The following is a 24,634-nucleotide window of genomic DNA, read 5'->3' as shown; positions in this document are numbered from 1 at the left end:
TAGCCATTCTTTAGTTCGCCGTTAGGAAATTGAATAGACAACTTTGTGAGGTTTTTGGATCAGATGTTATGAGTGACAGTAAAGTTAGGAAATGGTGTCGTTTGTTTAGAGAAGGACGAACAAATGTTCATGATTAAGAGCGTAGCGGTTGCCCAACAATGATGATAGAAGGTTTAATGGAAGAAGTGAAAAAATTATTGAAAATTAGCGGCTTACGGTTTCAGAATTGTTTATTTAATTTCCTAAAGCAAACTAAAGAACGAAAAGAAAAGCGTACTAAAGAACGGCATTAATAACTGATTCAAGACACAGGCGACGGACTTTTACGACAATGGAATTAGGAAGCTGTTGAAACGATATAAAAAATGCGTGATGGAAGTCAATGGTGATTATGTGGAAAAATAAAGTAAGCTTGTAGAAGTTTTTTGGCCATAATAAATTATATTTATATGTTAAGATCCTTTTTTATTTCAAAACGGACCTTACTTTAAAAATGCGCCTCGTATATACTTTTTTCTTTTCTACATATTTAAAAATGAAGAGACTTTTATATAATGATAAGATGTATCATATAAAATAAAATATTGTTTTTCTGTATGTCGTAAAATTTTGCCTGACAGTAATGGGCATATATACTGTTATGGTTCAAAGACAACTTTAATGTATAGCGCAAAGTATGGTTCGCCGAATCTGGTATATACAAAAACAATATACCAACCAGTTCTAATTCTTATAATGTCAACTATCCATCTTCGGAGATCAAACCAAGGATAAAAGAACGAATAAATTCAATATTACTATTTCAAATTTTTTCAGTTATTTACATACAATATTTTTGTTGCATTTAAATAGGTACTGCATTGAATAGAATGATTTAAATGTACAATAAATTAAATTTAAATGATTTAGATATTTAGCCTGTGTTTACCATAAATATTACATATATTCTAGTCATCTTAGTTAATAATAGTATAACAAAATACGATCAAATAAAGCTATGTTGTATTATATTACATACACCTGTAAACGGCAATTTGACAATACAAGTATGAATAGATGTAAAAATTAAACAATTAGCACAATTTTTTGTATTTAAAATAAATAATATTTGCATGTCGAATTTACGAAAATATATTAAATTCAAGTTTCCAGGGACAAATGTTTGTATTAAAAAAGTATTTATTAATATTAATATATAATAACAAGTGTGTATTTAATAATTGTATATTTTGCACATTCTCAAGGAAGACTTTATACTAATGGTTAATTCAGCCATTTTCATTTTCTATTTTGTGCAAATTATTGAGTGGATTAAGCAATTTTCACAGTTCTAATAAATATGCTCAAGATATTGCTACACTATATGTATATAGTTATTAGTTATTAGCAGCTAGCAGCTAACCAGAGTGCTAACTTTTATATTAACTATCCATCTTCGGAAATTAGATCAACGAGGTAAAAAAACGAGAATAAATTTAATTATGACTATTTCTTTTCAATTATTTACATATATTTATGTTGCATATACATTTGCTATTACATTGAGTAGAATAGTGCATAATAATTTAAATTTAAATGATTTAAATATTTTAGCCTGTGTTTAAAGCAAATATTATGTATATACAATATATACATATATAGTATATTCGAGTCCTTAACTTATTTAATTTTACATCAAAATACAATTACACAAATTTGCTTTATGTTGTATTTTATTTCTGTAATCGATAATGTGTGATAGTTTAAGTATGAATCTTAAATATAAGAGTAAAAATTAAGGAATTGGCAAGAATTTTTGCATTTGAATAGTATTTGTATGTCGAATTTATATACATAATGTATATAAAAATGTATCGAATTCAAATTTTCAGCAACATATATTTGTTAAATAGAGTGCTTTATTATTAATTACAATTTGAGCTTTATAATTATATAGTCTGTAAATGTGATTCAAACACGATTTCGTAATAATGATTAACTTCAGATGCTGTACTTTGTATAATACTATGCTGTATTATACAAAATTACATCTTATGATAATAAATTTAATTTTTAATTTTTAATGATAATTGTTATTAATAAATATGTTGTGGAGAAATTTGCTTTAAATTAATAACATTTATAATTCCATTTGAAATTTATTAATCAGTTAAGTTACTTTTTTCAATAAAAATAAACCTGAAATGCTTTTTCAATTGATTACAATTTATCGATGCTTGCGTACATATTATACATGAATATATGGATACGTTCCGATATAAAGCCAATACTGAAAATCTATAGTTTTGTCGTACCGACAGTGTATATCGGAACATGCCCTGTATATGTATCTATAATCCTGTTCTGTTTTGGCACGCGCGATAATTCCTGGACAAGCAAAGCGCGTCGCGCGTTGCGAATGTCAACAAATTAGGACGTTCGTAGAGAGCTAATATTTACATATAAGAATCGCCTTAAGATTTCCGAATATTACACACCTTGCTATCTATTTATCGCACGTTTAATGCTTCTTTTCATCATCGCCATGTGGCATTCGCTATTTCTCCCTCTTTTCCATTTGGGATTTCACGACGAACAGACGTGTGCGATCAACGATATTCAAACTGTAAGTAATATGAAAAATTATATAACAAATATTATATAATATTTATAATATATAATAATATAATAATATAATAATATAAATTAATATAACAAATATGATGAGAAAATTTATTAATTACACAAATTCAAATCAAAATTTTGTAATTAACTTTTATTTTATGATTATTAACTTTCGTATTTATATTAATTATTATCATATTTAATACTTTTCTCTATTGTCTGTCATGTGTCATGCGATGATTCGCTCCTAATATAATTTGTAGTGGTAAGTGATATTTATTCCTAAAAATATTGGTAAATCCCACGGCCCTGTGTGTTTTTGCCCGATATCTTTTCGTCCTACTAATGTAATTCACATGTTATAAACATGAGATCACAAACGTGAAACGATGAATTTGATATACAATAGAATATATATAGAAATATATTGTGCGTAGAATTTGTCGATTTTGCTGACTTCGATAATTTTCGAGGAATGAGAAACGTGTTTAATTAAATTAAAATTAAAATTTTTATTTAATTTCGTCAAAATTTTCTATGAATATAGTTTCTGTTACTATACTAATAATTATTGAAGGTACAATATTAATTTTGCTTGAAAGGCATTTTTAAAAAAACATAATATTATATCGTCGATTTATATTAATTTATCTCCAAATAAGTACATGTAAACTAGTATATATAAATATTTTTGGAAAAGACAGATGAATTAAATGCATTGCAGATATCTCAAAATAAGTATTTTGGAATATTGCAAAATATTAGGCATGAAATATCGCGCGAGAGAATAAAGAACATTTATATTAAAGTATAAAAGATCATTCAATTATAAAATTTTTATAGAAATTCATGTATTTAATAAATTATATTTTTCCCATATTAGGCCGAATCAAAATTCAATGTGGGTCTGGTTTCAACAGTTGCACCAAATATATACATATCTACAAGATTTATTTAAGAATTGGATATATTGACAGCTCAAACGCAGACTCAGATATTTCCACTTATATCAGTAATCTAAATCCAACTACATCTGTAACAGTGCCGAATAACTAGGATTGGGTAAGTTAATTTTTTAAAATTAAGTTTAGTGGCTTATAATATTAATTTAATTAAAAGTTGCATGAACAAATCTCAGTTAAAAGTTGAGTTAAGATTAAATTAACTTAAGTTAATTAATTACAGAGAAATTTTTTTTTATATAAAAATGTATTTTTTTATATAACTGACTTCGATAATTTTTGAGGAATAAGAAACGTATCTATTTAAATTTAAATTAAATTTTTATTTAATTTCGTCGAAATTTTATATGAATATAGTTTCTGTTACACTCATAATAATCATTGAACTTAATATAATTAAAGATACAATATTAATTTTGCTTGAGAGGGATTTATAAAAACTATAATATTATATCGTTGAATATATATTTATTTATTATCATATCACGCAATATCAAACATAGATTCATCGAATATCAAACTGAATATACAAACACTGAGTCCTGTGAAACAAACTCTTTTCTCCTATTCAGGTTCAGATTCAAATTGGTTTTCCTACAGGACATGTAACCTCGCCTAGAATGGAGTTGGGAACACAAGAAGATTCAGATTTCTCTAAAAATACGACAAAGTAACTCATCAGGCCCAATAGCAACTCCAATCTTTACTTAAGTCCGAGGCAAGGCGTAAAGAGTGCGGCTAATGCGACTAGTTCGATTTGTAGGCAATTGAATCATGATGATTTGTACGTACTTATATAAAACTTCTGTTACATTTAATATAATGATTGTCTTGTAGATTCAATGACATTGATATATTTAATTATATTATTATTTTTTGCACAGAATGAAACAACACAGCTAAGAATCAATCAAAATGGTGCAATCAATTCAGATATGAATACATCATTCTCAAGAACAAGCGTTTAGTGAGAAATTATTATTTAAATGAGCAAATATTAAGTCTCAAGTATTTAACAAAAGTAAATAAAAAATTTGAAGAGATGGAAAAACATCTGTTGGACAAATTCAATGTTATGATGAATAAATGCACTTCCTGTTAATGGAAAATATGGTATACGAATAGTTTACTTATGAAATGTATAAAATTAACGTTAACTTTTGCCTCTTGTTTTTGTAACTACAATTACTTATTCGAAAAGGAATTAAAGATTTCTAGATTATAATGATAATTAAATAATAATAACTGATATTAATCATTTAAATATTTTAATTGTTAGGTTGGAATTTTTATCCATGATTAATGCGCAAAGAACGAAAATTTGTTTAGAAATTAAATTTAATATACATATTAAATTTAACAAAATTAAATTTCTAAACAAATTTTTGTTAGTATCACTTTAATCATCCAGAAAAATGATTTAATTTGACAATTGAAATAAAATATTTAAATTGTTTATATCAATTATTATTATTCGACTCTTATTATAAACTCTAATTATATGTTAGAAATATTCTAAATATTCCTGTTCGAATAAATAATTGCACTAACATTTGTGAAGTTATAGTATAAAAAAGTGATGACGTCGGAAATGATATAATGATTGACAGAACTTTTATAGTTAAAGAACAAAATATTCTCAACAAGAGCAGGAGGCAAAAGTTATCTATATGTATATACAGGGTTCGACAATAGGTGATACAAAAAGGAATAATTCTACATGATAAAACAAGAGACGCAAATTAAAAATAATAAAATGAAGGCTTGATAAAGTAGAGTGGCCGTTAAAATACACTATAAATACTATTAATATACTATAAATAAAATGTTAATGTACTATAAATATATTCTTCTGACGTAGTTTATGCACACCAGAGATCGGCGGATTGCCGTGCTTCAGGCACCTTCCCATACAAATGCGAATTTGCAAACATTTGTAACTAAATATGGAAACGTGGAAGCCTCTACTTTAATGTTTTATTATTCTTGATTTTCGTCTTATTTTATTGTGTAAAATACTTCTTAAATGTTGTCCTATCTGTTGTCGAACACTCTGTATACATATATATAAAACATTTTACTATATTTAAATCACAATTATAGAAGCAAGTATTGCATGTATACAAGGTATATTGGTTTCTTCTGGAATTACAAAATCTTTCATTCTGTAGTTACGTATCTACTTATTTTATACTTTGAACATATACATGCAAAACACACTCACTATTACTGTCTCTGTGTTTACATTTCCAACAAAGCGTCGTTAACTGTCTTTCTTTTTTTTTCACATGTTTCTTTTATTTAAAAAAATTGTTTTTAACATTATATATATATATATATATGTATACAGAGTGTCTCTAAACAGAAAAACATTTTTAATGAAACCTTGAATATTTTTACAATAATTTCACTATTATCAAAAGCATCCGATTCATGGGACCGAAACTAACAATAGTGAAATTATTGTAGAATTCATAATCTTTAAACTTTTCTTATTTGAAAAATACTATATCCTCGACATTTTCGTATTAGAAATTTTGTCTTAAAAATATTACAAAGAATTTATAATTAAAATCTTTATCGCTAGTTTAGGGACATCCTGTTTATATGTATATGTACTGTAAATAATAAAATATACTTATTTTACAAAATTGTAGGAGAGTTTAAGAAAGAAGAAAAACCGTTGGTATCTAAAATTGAACCTACTTTTAGAAAAGGACAAATCGACATTAACAACGTTAATCTGTAAAATACGAACTAGATGATGCAAATTCAGAAAGAACTGGAGTATGCCTATCCATTACAGATATGAAATCCTTCAGATATGAAAACGGTAATCACAGTAGTGGTGATAATAGTGCTGTTACGAGATCATCGAAAATTGGAGGAACATAGCTGCCAACGGTGAGTACCTTCATGCAAAAATATCTAACGTCGAATATAAAGTTGCATGTAAAAGGACGTTGGAGTAATGGCTCGGATCTCAAACAAGATTTATTTAATATTGAGATTTGTTTGATAGCTTGAACGAATTGATTTTGCATTTACAAACGTAATGTCCAAGTATTGTACATGTAACGAGAAACGATATATAAATATTTATGTATTTAAAAAATTTTTTAAAGTAAATATTTCTCATCAAGTATTTAATTTTTAAAAGTAAATATTTCTTATCAAGTAGGAGAATGAAATATTAAGTTTAACCCTTTTGCGACTGAGCTAGATGCAGGGTCTCTGTCACTTTATATACAACCCTGCCACCGAACGCTCGTTATTGATACTCGCAATGCGCGATTGATGTATGTTGCTTTGCGCTAAATAACTTATTTATATTTATATTTATATTCATATTTATTTAGTGTATTACAAGTAATAATTAATTATGTTAGCATGATTGTTTCTTTATACTATGCAATTCATCAAAATTGTGTAATATAAAATAATAGCTAATAAAGTATAACATTTTTATTTATTTATATGCAATAAACTAGAAAGAAATACACTATAATATAACATTAATATTCTTATAAAACTCTTACAACATATAAAACTCTTTAATATTTAATAATTTAATATTTTTTAATATTTTACTTTAATATTTAATATTTAATAATATAATTGCGTGTGGTAAACTTTGAAACAAGGATTTACGCATAATCCCACATTTCATCATATCATCATATCACATTAATATCTTGATCTCCGTCTTTTATCATTTTTAGCACATACTACACAATCGCGTAATGCTTTCATTGCTTTACTATTCACAAATAGGGGGAAAATGTCTTTCATAAAGTCGAAGAAGATGATCGACAGTAGATTTTTTTCCTTTATTGCAATTATTATTTGTTGTATAATATTTACGCAGTATTTCTTTAATTAATTGCAAATGAAACTTTTGCATTGAAATATCTTTTTTGCTATTGAATTTATATAAATAATACGCATTCTAAATGGATATACGCATTCTAAATGGATATATCCAACAAATAAAAGAAAGATTTTTGGTACCATTTCGTACCTTTTTCTGTGAATTCAATATTATTTATTACCATGTCAGTTTTATCTACAGCACTCTCATAGAGAAACTATAATTAACTACGCAAGAAAGTTTCTGAATTATGTCTCCTGTGTGATAATCTCTTTTTGTTATATGTACAAACTCTGCTGAATGATAAGTAGATAACATGTATTCTTCTCGCTTATTTTGCCATTTGATTGCAAATAACTTGTTTGTAAAGCGGAAATATATATTCACCCTTTCTTAATTTTTCTTCCATTTTGGCATATATTTTTGTCGTCGTTTCACTGTACCTCAAGCATTTGTATTATTTTTATGAAGCAAACTAAACAATGTCGGAATATCAATTATCAACAGATAACATATGCCCTTTGCCTAAATATGGCTCTAATAATGTAAGTACATTTTCGCCTGACATTCCAAATGCTTTTTGATTTGATACATTAAAATTACATTAGAATTACATTAGTATTATAGCCTATATGAATAATAAAAGCTTGGATATGTCCACTTTTACAATCGCACAAAACGAAAGGTTTTATGCCGAATCTGTTCCGTTTAGACGGAATATACTACTTAATCTTTCTTTAAATAACAATAAACTTTCATCTATTACGAAATGGAAACAAATAATTTTTAAAAGATGCGCGGAGTTTATTAACAACTTCATGTATTTTTATCAATCGATCAGAACTAACTGTTATTAAAGTAATGTTTTTAAAATAAGTTATTAAAATAATGTCATTAAAGTGTAACATTTTTAATAAAAAAACATATCTGTCTCGAAACATAATCTGATTAAAAATATCTGTACGCAAATATCTACCTTTTGACCAGAATTCTGTATAATGTAATTTTTTTACTCGCGACATCAGTAATCTAATGGCTAAAAAACAGAAAATTTCATTTACTGTAGTTTCTTTTTCATAATTATTTGAGAAAAAACGTTTGTTATTATTCATTGCATAGTGACTATAAATATTTGCTTTTACTGCAATAAATGCGACTAATTCTTCAGAAAAAATAATTGAAAATAATCCAACGCAGTGGAAAACCAATAAAGATTTTATGCCAGAACCATTTGTATCAAATTTGAATATTTTTAGTTCTAAATTTTTATGTGACCTATTAATTTCCTCACATTCTACTTCTTCTAAACTAAATTATCGACTTCGTTTTCCGATTCCGATGAATTCAATTCGTCTTCGTACTTTATGTAAATTTGTACTATTATTTAATGCAAGATGCGAACATTCTCTATCAACATCTCCCACCATATCTGATTCTGTATCGCTTATAATTTTTCTTTTATTATACTTAATATAATCATATTAGGACAAACAAGTCTACAAAATTAAAAGAAATAAAATAATGAAAAATAATACTACTAATACAACTACAAACTCAAAAGCAATAATATCTGATAATGATACGTCGACAAACAAATAATAATTTTTTTTTTAAGATTTTATCAATATGCTATTAAGAAATGGAAGTATATCTTAATTGTGATGTGAACTCTTGGTGGTCATGCTTAATACTGCCGTTGATTATTTTTTTTGATAAAACAAATTCAGACAAATAAAACATGAAAATATTTCTATGGTGACAAAATATAATAATAAAAAAAAAAAAAAACTATAAGCAATACAAATGAAAGAAATGGAAAAAGATGTTGATAGAGAATTTTTTCATCTTGCATATTAAGTAATAATAATAACAACAAAAATTTTCGTAAATATTCCAATAATAAGATATTTAGCGATATTATATATAAAATATAAAAAGAAGTCACTATAGTGACGTTTCGTCCCAAACAATCGTTTAGAGGGACGTCACTATAGTGACGTCTTGTCCCAAAACATTGTTTAGAAAGAAGCCACTATAGTGGCGCATCGTATTCAAAGGTTATATCTTTTATTCCATTTACATTTACATTCAAATGATCTTGACAACATTATAAGTTTGATTTTGTTAGCTTATATTCATGTCGTACAAGTTGAAACCATTGTTATCGTCTTTTTTCGTCTTAAGGGACATACACGAACATTTTTTCATGTATATTTTTATGAATTTTTTTTGCAGAATGGAACAAAACAAGAACGACATTCTTTCAATTGTTTTAAACCACCAATTTTTTTGCGTTCATATTATTTATGAAGAGATACACAAAATTTTAAAAATTGTAAACTGTATATTTTATCATATATAAAATCGGTTTCAACTTTGCGTCGCGATATTTTCGGTTAACTTTGGGCATTTTCGGAACATTACTGAACATTTTGAATATTCATTTTTAAAACACTTCAATTAATAATAAACTCAAGTTTTTTTGAGAGTAACCAATAAATTACAATAAAATTTATATACAAACTATCAAATTATGTTTATAAAAAAAATTGTTTTACTCACTCTAGGCGCAAAGATTATTGATAGAACTTGCGGGAAGTAAAATTAAATTATTTGCAGCTAGAAAATCACAGTGCAATAAAATTAGTTGAAAACTTAATCGCAGAATCAAATATATTAAAAAATTATACTGAATGATGTTCATGATTTCTGTACGATTTTGGTAATTTTTATGTATTTACTGTCAGTATTCGATAAATATTATTTGTCAGAATATCAAGTTATTTTATGTTAATATTAATAGAATTTTGGTGTAGAGAGATAATATATAGTTAATAACACTGGTCAACATTTTTCGACTTTTTTTATGTCACAAAAGGAATGACAAGTGATTTCGATAGGATTTCTCCCGTAGATTACGAATCTGAAATTCAAAATGTTTCATCACGTCACGTTTGTGAGAAAAACGGGGTCAAAGTGTTAAAAAACCCGTTTTTGGCACTTTTTGAATCTCTGTCACAAAGAAACGGGACGTGATAGAATACTTTCTATGGGCTCAAATTAAAGCTTGAACCTTAAACTTTAATGTTATGAAGCAAAAAAACATGTGATAATACTGTGAAATCGTGTAGCACAAGTTTTTTGACTAGCCGTGCGCCAATTTTGATCTCGTAAGTAAGTGGAGTCCTAATATGCTGGCTGACTACTGTTGGACACTTAAAAGATACTTTCCTGGAGCAAAATACTCCAGCAAATCATAAAATTATAGCCCCGTAATTAAATTATGGGTCTTATCATAAAATGATTTCTCTCGCCTCTTACTACTCGAGGTGTTTTATTAAGTAAATAAAAAAAATTTATTGATGAACAAACTAATTTGAGGCTATAATTTTATGATTTTCTGGAGTATTTTGCTTCAGGAAAGTGTTTTAAGTGTCCAACAGTAGTCAGCCAGCATACTAGGACTCTACTTACGAGATCAAAATTGGGGCGCGCCCAGTCAAAAAACCTGTGTTACACAACTTTACAGTATTGTCACATGTTTTTTGCTTCATAACATTAAAGTTTAAGGTTCAAGCTTTAATTTGAGCCCACAAAAAGTATTCTATCACGTCCCGTTTCTTTGTGACAGAGGTTCAAAAAGTGCCAAAAACCGGTTTTTTTACACTTTGACCCCGTTTTTCTCAAAAACGTGACGTGATGGAACATTTTGAATTCCAGATTCGTAATCTACAGGAAAAATCCTATCGAAATCACCTGTCATTCCTTTTGTGACAAAATTAGTGTTGACCAGTGTAATTTTAGCATGTTCTGAAGAATTCTCAAGTGAGAAGAAAATAATTCTAAAATATCATTCAGGTAATAAAATTCTTTATCAGGAAATAAGATAAAAAAAGAGATAATATTATGCTATTAAACAATTAGCATAATTGTATTGCTATAATATTAATTTGTTATATATTTTATATCCTCTTAAGTTGACTACGATAGTGACAAAGAATATGTTTTAGAAATATTATTTGAGATAATTATTTAGGATATTATTGTTCCTTATATTAAAAAAGATAAATAATTAAATACATCATGTGTGTGCATTTCAATATTTTGTACAAAAATATTCTTTCTTGTATATTTTAAGTTTTACTTATTTTTCATTGCATGTCTTTTTCATGGTCTCCATATATCTTTTTAAATTATAACTCTGTACAATAATTGCAGTAATTGCAAGTAAGTTCCTGAAAAGAAGAGAAAATAAATTATCAAAAATTTATTTTAAACTATTAGTCTTTAAATAAAGTCTTGGCATAAGTACCAAGCAAAAATTCGTGCCTCGTGCACAATGAATTAAATTCCAACGAAAAAATTAATTTCATTGGAAGTATACGTACTGACATCCACGTTTGGCTCGCATAGCCAATGTAATTTTCATTAAACTATTAGATAAAAATATATATTATGTTTGTTTATTATTTTTTGGATACTTTATATTATCTTTCTTTAAAGTAAAATTTTTATTTAAATTATTTTCTACCAGCTTATCCTTCAAATCTTCAGCTTTTTTGTCATTAATTGTTAATTTTTCTACTTTGGGAATATGCTCTATACAGAAAATCATCGATTAACATAAAAATTAAATTGTTGATTCAACAAAGCTATTTGTGAGTTAAATTTAATATTTGTAATTAAGCAGATTTGTTGGACAGAAAGTTATATATAATATTTGTTCGACAGAAAGCAATTATATACATGTCCCATTTTAATCTATCACCCCTCGTAACTTTGCAGGAAGCGATCGTAGAGAAAAATGTTTCATACAAAAGTTTTTTGACTTTGAGGGGGTCATAAGATGGTGTCATTGATTTGACCTTGGATAGTCGTTTGACGGTCACGTAAAGGTCACCTTTAATTTCTTAAACGGAACCCCCTATTTTTCATTGCATATTCTTGTAGCTTACCTCGAGAGCTTTTCAAAACCCTATATATGAGTTATTTTTTATTAAGTACTTTCCGAGTTATGAGACTTGAAGTTTATAGTATTTTGACATAAAATATAAAATATCTTGTGAAACATTCACTTTTCGGTAATCTTACTGTAATACTTTTATGTACAGAATATTAAGACCAATCAATTGGTGTAAAAAAACACATGATCTCTACGATCGCTTCCTGCAAAGTTACGAGGGGTGATAGATTAAAATGGGACACCCTGTGTATGTATACATATATGCATTAAAGCAATTGTGTCAGTATGCTCATGGAACAAACTCTTTTGTTAGCAAGTTTAGTCATAGCAGCAAATTATTTTGTGTAGTTAATTAATAGTAAATTAATAGTATAAAAAAATAATTTGTTTGAAAAATATAATTCAATAATTTTAATAAAAATAAAGCAATTAAGGTAAATGTCCCAGTGATTGGACGTTTAAGGATATAGATTTATTTGTTTAGATTTGTAATATATTCAAACAATTTATTTTTTAAAGTATTTTCAAAGTATTTATCGGATAGATTGGAATCTCTACTATTAAAAAAGTGCACAAATTTTTATTTATTGAATACTTCAACATAAAAATTAATTAAAATATTAAACTATATAAATGTCCCAATGTTTGAACAAGAAAAAACATTCGTTCCAATAATTGAATTATGCTGTCCTAGTGTTTAAACTAAGAAAAATCTTTTTATCGGCTCTCAGTATTTAATAACTAAAATGTGATTCTTAAAATCGGCCACAGAGCCAAGCCCGAAAATTAATTCCAATTTTTCGGCACGGTATCTCGAATTGAGATTACAACGTTCCATCAAATTAATAATCCTCGACTTATTACAACGGGAACATAGGCGAGAAAAATATTGGTCCGAAAAGTCGCTGAAGCGGGAATTGAACCCGCGTCTTTCGCTTGCCGGGCGACTGCTCTTACCACTAAGCTATTCAGACCCTTTCAGTGTTTAAACATAATAAGTTGAAAAATATTTATATTATTTTTAAATTAAAATATCCTTTAAATTAATTTATAATTTTACCAATTTAACTTATAACTTATAACTTTTTAACTTATAATTTAATTTGATCTAACAGGAGAAATACTTTTATAGTCATAAAATAAAAATAAAAAGTTTACTTATTTATGAAAGAATAAAAAGAAAAATAATGAGGAGGCCTCAACTAAATAACATTTAATTATTTAAATACAATTAAAAACATTTAATTAAATAACATTTAAATTAGTCAATATTTTGTTTTTCTTTGGATTTTTTCTTATTTTCTGTCTTTTTTTTTTATTATCATTCCAGAGAAATCCCATTACTGGGCCAGACATGGGCGCCATTATCGCGCCAATATTGGTAGTCTGGCAACCAGGTTTGGGCCAGAAGCAGGTCGTTAGTAAAATCCTATATGGGATGGTGGCTGCTGCGACAGTGAGGTGGTTTTTTTAGTTCCTGCTCTTGTGCCTTTTTTTCTTTTCTTGCGTCTATCTGCTATGTCTTGTTGCTTTTTAAGTTTTCCCTCTTCTTTTTTTAAATGATATTGCAACCACACATTTATCAGACGTTGCAACCGTTGGAATTTTTTCTCTTTTTTCCGCTTTTTTTAGTGGTTGTGGCCAAAACAATTTATTTTTAAACAGCAAAGGAATCTCACTTGGCACAATAGATTTATTTTGAATTTCCAAATTTTCTGTAAAAAAAACTGGTTTTACAAAAAATACTGATTATAAGTATATTGATTACTTTTAGTTCTTATATGTGTACCTTGAATAATATCAGTTTCAGAAACATATTATTTGATGCAATATCATTTTCAACGATTGAGTCGTTCATAACTTCTTGATTTTGAATTTTTGTAAATATATATAAATAAAATAATATGAATAATAAAATCAATAAAATATATAAATACATATAAATATTTATTATATTAGAGTAGATTAAGTATTATAATCTTAATTCACAAACTTTGTAGAATTCTGTTGAAACATTTTTCCACTGCTCTGATTATCTATTTGTACCAAGTTGGGTTCTTCATTATTTACAAATTTTATTTGGAAACATATCAGAATTAATATCTATATCTATATTATTAATATTTATTATATCTTCATCTATGATTATGTTATTAATGACCGAATCATATACTGTATCTTCTGTATTTATATCATGAGCTTCAATAATAATATATATTTTCTGCTAAATTTTTTAATTAGTAAAATATAAAATTACTTGAAAGATTTACAAATTTACAACCATTCTGAGGAATAAATTTGATTAAATATCAACTAAAAATACTTAATCAAATTTTTTTAAAAAAATAACTTCTTTTATTATATACCACATTGCTTTTTTACGTTCATCCAATATAAGGAAAATCCTTCATTTTGTACGTCACCATTGTACAATCCACTGAATTCGTTTTAAAACTTTCTAATATTTGTTTGCTTAAATTTTTTTTGAAAAATTCCAAATGTCTCTTATATTCCTTCTGATTATTCGAAGTTGCATTTGTATCCCTAATTTCTTGTTTGTCTGTTGTATCATTTTTATTTTTATTAAAAATATAATTTATTGCGTCAGCAGAAAAAGGCAACAGACCACATGCTCTGAATCCATGTTTTATAGTATCGGTCAAATTTATAGATTCTATTGCTATTTTTAATAATGGAGCAAAGTTTTCTTTTTTCAAGCGTTCTTCTGCATTTTCTAATCTCCATTTGCTCACTGTTTGTTTCTAAAAATTTTTGAGAAGACGTAATACAGCAACATCTAAAGGTTCAATACATGAGTTGCATTTGGATATAATGTAATCAATACGATATTTACACTCCGACAAAAATTGACTACTGGCATGGTCAAATGAGACGAATGTCAACATATAAAATAACTGGGAATTCGATATTATTTATAAGCCATGGATGAAAATAATTTGAAATGTATTCAAAAAAAGTTTCAGCAGTCATCCATCCCTTATTATATCCCATATTATATTATTTTAATATATTATTATTTTAAAAATTAATTAGCAAATTAACGCTTTAATCAGCTGATTTCTGTCAAAAAATATTAATAAAGCAAAAATTTGCTAATTAAATATTCTAGCTTACATATTTATATTGTATGTTATAATGCGTAATAATAAGATTATTCTAATATATGTATGTATTTTATTTGTTACAGGTAGCATTGCGATACACTGCGATTCATGCGTCGTGTCGGGAGTGCCGTGTAAAGTGTCGCGCGTCGGGAGTGTCGTGTAAAGTTTCGCGTGTCGGGAGTGCCATGTAAAGTGTCGGACAATCGTAATTATTCGTGTTTTCGCGAGTATCGTGAGTGCTACGAAGGAGCAATGACAGTCGACCAAGAGAGGAGGAGGAGATCCGGGGAGGCATCGGGCGACAGCGGAGCAATTATGAGGTATGCAATATTGTTCGAGATTCAACTCAAATTCGCGGTAGAAAAACTTCGAGCGCGTGTTATTGTCGCGCTTAGCGGGTACCCGGCGCGGCAATCTTGAGCGATAGAATTAAACATCATTCACCAAAACAAATAAGTCGAATATCTCGTCTGCCCTCCTAGAAAGATTCAAAGCCTTCGATAAATAAGGATCGTCAAAACGAACGAGCTGTGGAATGTTGTCGAAATAACGAGATCCTTCTAGAAGGGCGACGATATAAAACAGCTCCGCTCCTGCGGCTCCCCGTTAGGGCCTGAGCAGAATAGCTGACTTATAAGATTTGAGACAATGTTTTTTGTTTTAAATCTTTGTCTTAAGTAACGCACAATACTGTCTTTTGTCTCAAATCTTGTAAGTCAGCTATTCTGCTCAGGCCCTTACTCTCGCGCAAGTCTTGAGTCAGCGCTTATTGTCGTAGTCGTTCCGCTTCAAGGATCTATATCGATCTATCTCCGATTAAATTTCGAGCGAAAGGAAATATCGTTTCTGAATAATTCTCGCGTAAATTAGAGGACAATTTCCGGGATTTCTTAATAATTGTGAAAGATTTATGTACTGTGAGCTTTAATTAAATTTATTGTGTTAGTTAAACTCGGACTGTGTTAAATTGTTGGATTATACTTCTCTCGCTCCGTCTCTCTTACGTTCCTCGCGGCTCTCCCTTTCGCGCACTCGTCTATTCGCGAACAAATATAAAAACATTTTTTCTAAACTACATTGTTTATAAGATATTCGACACACACATATGTATGTATATAATTTGAATATTTTATTTTCAGATCAATGTGTACTGTGTACTACAACTCTGCTATTGTACGTATCGGTGAGTGAGAAATTGTTTATTTTATAACATTTCTATAGTGGTAATGGGAGTGTATAAAATATGTTGAAAATATTAAAATAATAATATGTTTCAAATAATATGTTATATCTTATTCGCGATTAATATTTTTTGACAAAAATCAGCTGATAATTGTCAAAAATATTAATCAAATTAAAAATATTATAACATTCCTTTTTAAAAACATATGTTTAGTCGATTCTTCGCCGGGGGTGTAGTTCCGAAAAGCCGATACCTCCAATTGTTTTGAAATATCGTATACTTATGTATTTTGACGCACTGATTACGAATATGACAATGAAAAATAGCGACAAGGTCATCTTCAAGGTCAAAATGAAAGAAAAATGGCTTTTTTGTATATTTTCTTTCATAACCTTAATAAATATTTATCCTAGTAGAAAAAGTTCCAAATAAAAGTTGTACTTTTAAAAACTCAACTTTTATGTTCTATACACTATTAATGTAAAAGCAGTACTTTACGACAAAAACGCAAATTAACATTGTAACATTTTAGGTGTTGTATCAACTGGGGCACTAATGTTTCTACAATTTCACATGGGTTTATATAATTTTCCACGCAAACCTATTTGTCTAGTTTTTTGGTAGTGGAGCCTCCCGCAGCGGGGCGGAACCCTAGTTTACACGCATACACTTTTCCACGCGAAGCGAGGTTCCACATGGGTTTGCAACTTTCCACGCGAAGCGAGGTTCCACATGGGTTTGCAACTTTCCACGCAAAGCGTTTACCAAACAAAATGTTTTAGCAAATATTCTTTTATAGTTGTACTAAAAAGTGCATAAAAGAGATGAGGGCCAGTCTCTATATGTATTTTGCGTGATGAATTTGGATTGGAAATGAAAAGCACCTGGCCGTGTCGCACTATAGCGTCTAACAGCAGCGGCGCAGCGCTAAAGTGCTCAGCGTTGTTTGCTTGAAATGCTAGATTAAATTTATATGGAATCTTTCAGTATTTTGGATTCTGAACGTAATTGTAAAACCGAGGCGCAAGTGCATAGAACTGTTATTACATTAGAATAGCAACGTACTCCAACGTAGTAAATGAGCTTAAAGTTTAATGACTTTATTAAAATAAAAAGAAATGTTAATTTGCGTTTTTGTCATAAAGTACTGCTTTTACATTAATAGTGTATAAAACATAAAAGTTGCGTTTTTAAAAGTACAACTATTATTTGGAACTTTTTCTACTAGGATAAATATTTATTAAGCTAATGAAAGAAAATGTACAAAAAAGCCATTTTTCTTTCATTTTGACCTTGAAGATGACTTTGTCGCCAATTTTCATTGTCATATTCGTAATCAGCGCGTCAAAATACATAAGTATATGAAATTTCAAAACAATCGGAGGTATCGGCTTTTCGGAAATTTATCCCTCGCAAGTATTGTCGCATTTTTTCCGCGATGGTGATTGACTGTTTCGATTTGCATTGTGCGTTATATTCATAGCATCGAGAGGCTGTCATCGCGAGAGTTAGTAGTTTAACAGTTTATTCAAAATAAAATTAAATAAAAAAGCGACAATAATAAACTTCGACATATGCGAGTATCGACTTTACATATCTTTTTTAGAAAAGGATTGTGTTTATATGTCAGCATGAATTAATGCTTTGTCTAGATATTCAATTTTTTGATAATAACGTGAAGATTCTGTCTTGGATTCTTCTTCCGCTTGTCGTCTTTGGGTGGGAAAAGCCAGATTTACAGGAATTCGCTATGAATAATTAATAACGATTAAAAATTTAATCTTATAATATAATCACGGTTTCATATTTTTTTCTAATCAAAAGTATAGAATAAAATAATTACCTAATAACTGTATCCCTCGATAATTTGCGATTAGGTAGGCTATATACCCACCCACATCTTTGTCTCGTGTTGGAAACTTTCACGCATAAGTATTATTTCAGCGGCGAAGTTTAACAAGACCGCCGAATTGCCCCAATCTATATAAAATTCCGAGTGAAAAATTGAGGCTCAAGCACGCTAATTTCGTAGAAATATTGTAATTATTAAGCGACCTTTTTCCGTCAGCCGCGATAAATACGAAATAGCATTTATGGTCAGCACTAAATTCTTCGGCTAAAATTACGCATTCAGATATTGAATTTTTGAGAGCTGTCATTTTTTTTTCCTCACTCACACGTTCACACATAACTTATAGCATTAATACAACGCACTAATATGATATGTCGCAACGCGCACATTTACGAAACGTGTAAGTTCGGACAATGTCAAACTCAAAATGTTTATTTTCTATTACACAATGCATCGAGTTGACTCTGATTGTTCATGAATTTTAGCAACAAGCTATCGGAACAAGTGCTTAAATACAATAGCACTGTTTTTGCATTATACGATAATACTTTTTCTAAATATTTTGCAACTTGAGAAATAATACATAATTTTTTTTGTTTCATTATAGTCACATATTTGACGGCGTTTCTTACATCGTTTATCTTTATCAAATATATGATTAGGAATATTTAATATATCTTTTTGTAATTTTTTCTCTAGTCTTATAATGGTCAAATTGCTTTTATTATCTTTGTAAATGAATTGCTTTTATCACTTCTTGTTGTATCTTCAAAACATTGTTTTTTACAACATTTCGTAGCTGGATAACGCTTTCTATGCATTTCTTGCTGAGTTGTCTCTGCTACAGCTCTTAACTTTTTGCATAGATTGCGAAACAAGTGATTGATACATTCAATATTTGAACGGTCACCATTTGGTCGCGGTATGGTCTCTATTATCATCGATGGTCTGATATACGCTGCTATTACTATCAATAGCAGTTCTTTAAATCATTCCATGCATTTCCAGGCTATTTTTAAAGTCTTTTATAATAGTATCGCTCTTTATGTTGTGGAGCTTGTGTTACGATCGAAAATTTTGTAGCATTTATGGTTTCTTGATTCGATTTAGTTTTGTAGACTACATCACATATCGTGCAAAATTTATTGCGGACATCGACGAAGGAATCTTTTTTGTGCAGTAACCAATTATCAAGAGACACGGTAGCGTCTCGCGCCAAGTTTAATAAGTGTAGCTTTGCGTAGCGACCGCGAGCCGCGAGGCATGCCGTGTGTATTATACGCGAGTCGGACAGTTGAGAGTATCATATTTCAGATACGTAATAACGGCCTAAGCGATCGAGTTCTTACTACGCTCAATCGATAGATTGAGTTCAAATTATATAATAAAAGTGCCTTTATTTTTTCTCTATGTGCTTTATAAACGGAGATATTATAATGTAAAGATTGTTTTTATAAAAAATTTATTTAAGTTTTGGTCGTCATCGACCTTCTCAATACGCATGTACCAGAAAATGTCCAGTTCGAACATTCATTGCAAGACAGCGTTGATGTCGCTCCATGAATGATGTCATTAGGTTATTAGTTTTGACACATAGGATAGGTTTTTTAACTAAAATTTTTTAATTTTTTTATAATTTGTATTAAATTTTAATTTTCGTATAAGTTTTTAATTTTCTATTTTCTTGTATACATTTTTATTTATTTGGCGCAACTTTTTGATATCATTATTTTTTTTTAGAAATATTAATTTTACCACACAAGTTTACAGTACTTTAAAACACAGTTTTTTTTATAACACACACGTTTTCACATGGCGCGTAAACTTGGCGTTTTTTTTACCTTTTTTTAAAAAGGTAAGTTTTTTATGTAACATCAACGCCGGAAAGAGAATCGTAGGCGTTGATGTTTTCATCCAATTATTGCCCGCTATAACAGTTATATACAGTTTATTGTTTCTTTCCTTTCGAGATCGAGTTGCTCTTTTCAACTTCGCCAGTATTTTTATATTTTCCACGGTTGTTTTCTTAAAACCATTGATTAAATTTTCTTGATATTTAATATACATAAGTTTTATCGGACATGCATGGAATATTCATGACTGCACATAGCTCTCTTCCAGAAGGATAAAACTAATTCCAACTATAATAGTTCCTGCTACAACAGCCGTATTAATATGTATTTAATGTTTTCGGCTCTGTAGGTTCTGATCAGATGTTGGCTTCATAATTACACATTTGAAATTTGAAGACTTGAGTCATTAACTCACGCTGATGAGATTTTATGAGTTTTCAATCTTTAAATTGCTCTCTATTCCTCGCACATAATTATTAAATATTCTGTAGATTTTATTTTATAAAAGAAATATTGACAATGCGATGGCCTTCAGGCATGGTTTCCTGGATACAATTTATATCCAACCGGCTATTAGAGTATATATATATATATATATATATATATATATATATATATATATAGATAGGGTAAACACATAATCGTAATAAATGAAGAAAACTTTGCTATAGTAAATAATATAATGATGCTATGATGATAACATAATTGTTTGTGTGTGTGTAATAGAGCGCTTTTCAAGTAATACAAGCAAATAAGAAATAATATTTGTTCACTATATTAGAGTTACAAATCTATATAGTCTACACAAATCTATATAAATTATTGATTAATAATTCAATGAATAATACAAGAAAATTATCGATGGTTATTAATTATAGCAAATAAGAAATAATATTTTCTCACTATTAAGGGGGACACCAGGGTAACTACTCAAAAAGTAAAGGTGTTTTTAGGAATTTTTTTCAAAGAAACTGTACAACGAATCTTTCTGTGACTTTCTGAATATTTCATTAAATGTTTAAAAAAAATAGAAATAATCTTTTTTAATTAATTTGGAGCCTATATATATTCACTGTCCAGAGCTCGAAAGTCAGCGCTTCAAAAAAAAGATGGTGGTCGCGTTGACAGCATTTCAGTCGTACAGTTCATCTGAAATAAAAATCCAAAATATTTATGAACTATATACCAACGACTATTACCTGACGTAGAAAAAAATAAAAATATAAAAAAATGACAAAATAGCAAACCTTTGAAAAAAATAGACGAAAAAATGAAACCCTTTCATCGATAAAAAAAATAAAAGGGAATAACTTGTCAAAAAAATCCTACGTCGGATAAAAGAGATAGATTTTGTAAACAAAATTATATTATTACGACCTTAATTATAGTAATCGGATGCATAATTTTTTATATCTATTGTGAACGCGGTTAAAAAAATCCTTTTTGAGAAAAACGCGTTTAAAGTTTCAGTAGTCATTTATTCAAAAATAAAAAATAAAATTAATTAACTTATTTCTAATTAGCTATTCCTGAACCATATAGCAGCTCCTCAGCATGCGAGTTTTCGTTGGCATTGTTGTTTCCACCTTTTTAGCTTGCAAACGGCCCTCGTGCGTTTTCTCACGCGCGACGCTCGGCTTTAATGATACGTTTCGTATGTCCATTGTACAATATGATACAAAGTTTCGCCTATCCTCACACCTAATATCTCCAGAACATTCACGAGGCTTGTATGTTCATCATTAAATAATATTGTGGCAATATTAGCAGCAGTTTCTATTGTAGAACAGCCGTTAAACAATGTCTTCGGCGCAAATTTCCAAATAATAATAGCGTTGAAACTCTCGTTATTATTTTGGTTAAAAATACTGCTTGTACTCGGACAATATCCTTTTTGCTTTTGTTTGCTGCCAAGAGTCTTCGCCTTTCGCACAATTTTGATGCTAAAGAATTTTTTCGGTAGAAATTTTATGAAAGAAAAATTAGTAAACAAGCTCTAATAACGTTAAAATATAAAAATAAAAACCGGCTATAGAGAGAGAGAGAGAGAGAGAGAGAGAGAGAGAGAGAGAGAGGGAGAGGGAGAGGGAGAGGGAGAGGGAGAGGGAGAGGGAGAGGGAGAGGGAGAGGGAGAGGGAGAGGGAGAGGGAGAGGGAGAGGGAGAGGGAGAGGGAGAGGGAGAGGGAGAGGGAGAGGGAGAGGGAGAGGGAGAGGGAGAGGGAGAGGGAGAGGGAGAGGGAGAGGGAGAGGGAGAGGGAGAGGGAGAGGGAGAGGGAGAGGGAGAGGGAGAGGGAGAGGGAGAGGGAGAGGGAGAGGGAGAGGGAGAGGGAGAGGGAGAGGGAGAGGGAGAGGGAGAGGGAGAGGGAGAGGGAGAGGGAGAGGGAGAGGGAGAGGGAGAGGGAGAGGGAGAGGGAGAGGGAGAGGGAGAGGGAGAGGGAGAGGGAGAGGGAGAGGGAGAGGGAGAGGGAGAGGGAGAGGGAGAGGGAGAGGGAGAGGGAGAGGGAGAGGGAGAGGGAGAGGGAGAGGGAGAGGGAGAGGGAGAGGGAGAGGGAGAGGGAGAGGGAGAGGGAGAGGGAGAGGGGGGAGAGGGAGAGGGAGAGGGAGAGGGAGAGGGAGAGGGAGAGGGAGAGGGAGAGGGAGAGGGAGAGGGAGAGGGAGAGGGAGAGGGAGAGGAGAGGGAGAGGGAGAGGGAGAGGGAGAGGGAGAGGGAGAGAGAGAGGAGAGAGAGAGAGAGAGAGAGAGAGAGAGAGAGAGAGAGAGAGAGAGAGAGAGAGAGAGAGAGAGAGAGAGAGAGAGAGAGAGAGAGGGCACGGGTCAAAGCGCGAACAATAAACATTCGTCTTAAATACAAGAAATATTTTATTAATTTAAAAACCAAACGTTTCGGTCTCTCTTCGAGTCATCCTCAGTGACTACATGAAACAGATAGATACAATAATAAGCAAGTGCCAATCGTGCGACCGAAATACGCGATTCCCACTTAACGCCAAACACCATTCTCTCCGCGAGGCGCTTCTGATCGGTTAGTAGAGAACGGATAGAGAACGGATGTGTGTCGTATGTGCATCATAAATCACTATAAAAACAAGTGTTAAAAAGCTAAAGCTGAGAGATTATGAGATAGACAAAAGAGTTAATTCTCAAGAGGTACTATTCACCGAGAGAGCGCGAAGGCATACGAGGGAGCACACGACCGATCTGCACTTGTCAAAATAATCATCGCGAGTAATTCAAAATATAACTTTGACATTTAATAAGAAGTTAGATGTTTGTCGTTAAATAAACATTGGGGGGGACCTTGTGACCGAACGTTATTATATTTTTGGTAAACTTTCGATAATAGGGACATAAATATGGTCTAGACATTCCGTGTGTCACTATGTAAATTAATTACAAATTCAAAAGGAGGCTATATGGAGCCACGCGTAGGGTGTAGGTACGCAAATATTAAAAACAAACTTGTTGGAACAACAAATTTATTGAATCTAAACGTTTCGGTCCTTTCTTTGGACCTTCTTCAGTAAATTTAATACAATAAATTATATTATTATAAATTATAAACGGATCACATGAATAACCACGAATTTGATTGGGATAACGTTGAGATCTTGGATGAGGAACCGTTTCTAAGGAAGAGACTTGTTTCAGAGATGCTGTTTATCAGGCGCCAGATAAATGGCCTAAACCGACAAGAAGACACAGAGTGTTTAAGTCAAGCATATATATCTGTTGTGACAAATATGCCTCAAATTTCTTGAAAGACGGTCTTCGTTTAGTTGTTATCGAATTCCTTTAGAGAGCCATAAATCATTTGTAACATTAATCTCCATACATTGTATGTTTGAGAGAGGGAGATAGAGAAAGGGGGGTAAGCGAGAGGAAGGGGGGACAGGGATAGAGGGAGAGAGACGGAGGGGGGAAAGGGAGAGAGGGGGCGAGAGAGGGAGAGAGAGAGAGTGGAGAGGGAGAGGGATAGGGAGAGAGAGAGAGAGAAGGAGAGAAATAAATTCCACACATTGTTTGACATTGACTTCGATAACAGGCTATGAGCCGTGGTAGGGCGCCTTATAAATAGCATCAAAACGAATATCTTCTTCACTCGTGCGTCGGGCGCGTCCGCGTACGGTCGTGTGAACGTGCGATGGATGAGTGTATGAGTAAGAGTGAGCTCCCTTTCGGAAATTCCTCACTATACTCGTCATTAGAGTCCACTTTTGAGTA

General features: G+C 30.5%; 1 long non-coding RNA gene across 4 annotated transcripts in view; it reads left to right on the top strand.

Moving 5' to 3' along the window:
* The first annotated feature begins 2,557 nt into the window (after window positions 1–2,557).
* LOC145937150 (uncharacterized) overlaps window positions 2,558–24,634 on the top strand; it is a 76,891-nt gene continuing 54,814 nt past the window's right edge. For 2 of the 4 annotated variants that reach the window (XR_014425505.1, XR_014425504.1), the window contains exons 1-7: window positions 2,558–2,605; window positions 3,488–3,666; window positions 4,139–4,350; window positions 4,451–4,679; window positions 6,224–6,470; window positions 15,609–15,845; window positions 16,665–16,708. This is a non-coding gene — a long non-coding RNA (uncharacterized LOC145937150). Of the gene's footprint in view, window positions 2,606–3,487; window positions 3,667–4,138; window positions 4,351–4,450; window positions 4,680–6,223; window positions 6,471–13,730; window positions 13,862–15,608; window positions 15,846–16,664; window positions 16,709–24,634 lie in introns of all 4 variants that reach the window. The other 2 variants (XR_014425506.1, XR_014425507.1) reach the window with 2 other exon arrangements.

This window comes from Prenolepis imparis, unplaced genomic scaffold (genome assembly GCF_030444845.1).
Source record: "Prenolepis imparis isolate NDT839.2.m4 unplaced genomic scaffold, iyPreImpa1.0 SCAF_6, whole genome shotgun sequence".
In the NCBI taxonomy this organism is placed as follows: Eukaryota; Metazoa; Arthropoda; class Insecta; order Hymenoptera; family Formicidae; genus Prenolepis; species Prenolepis imparis.
This window is presented reverse-complemented; position numbering and strand designations above follow the sequence as displayed.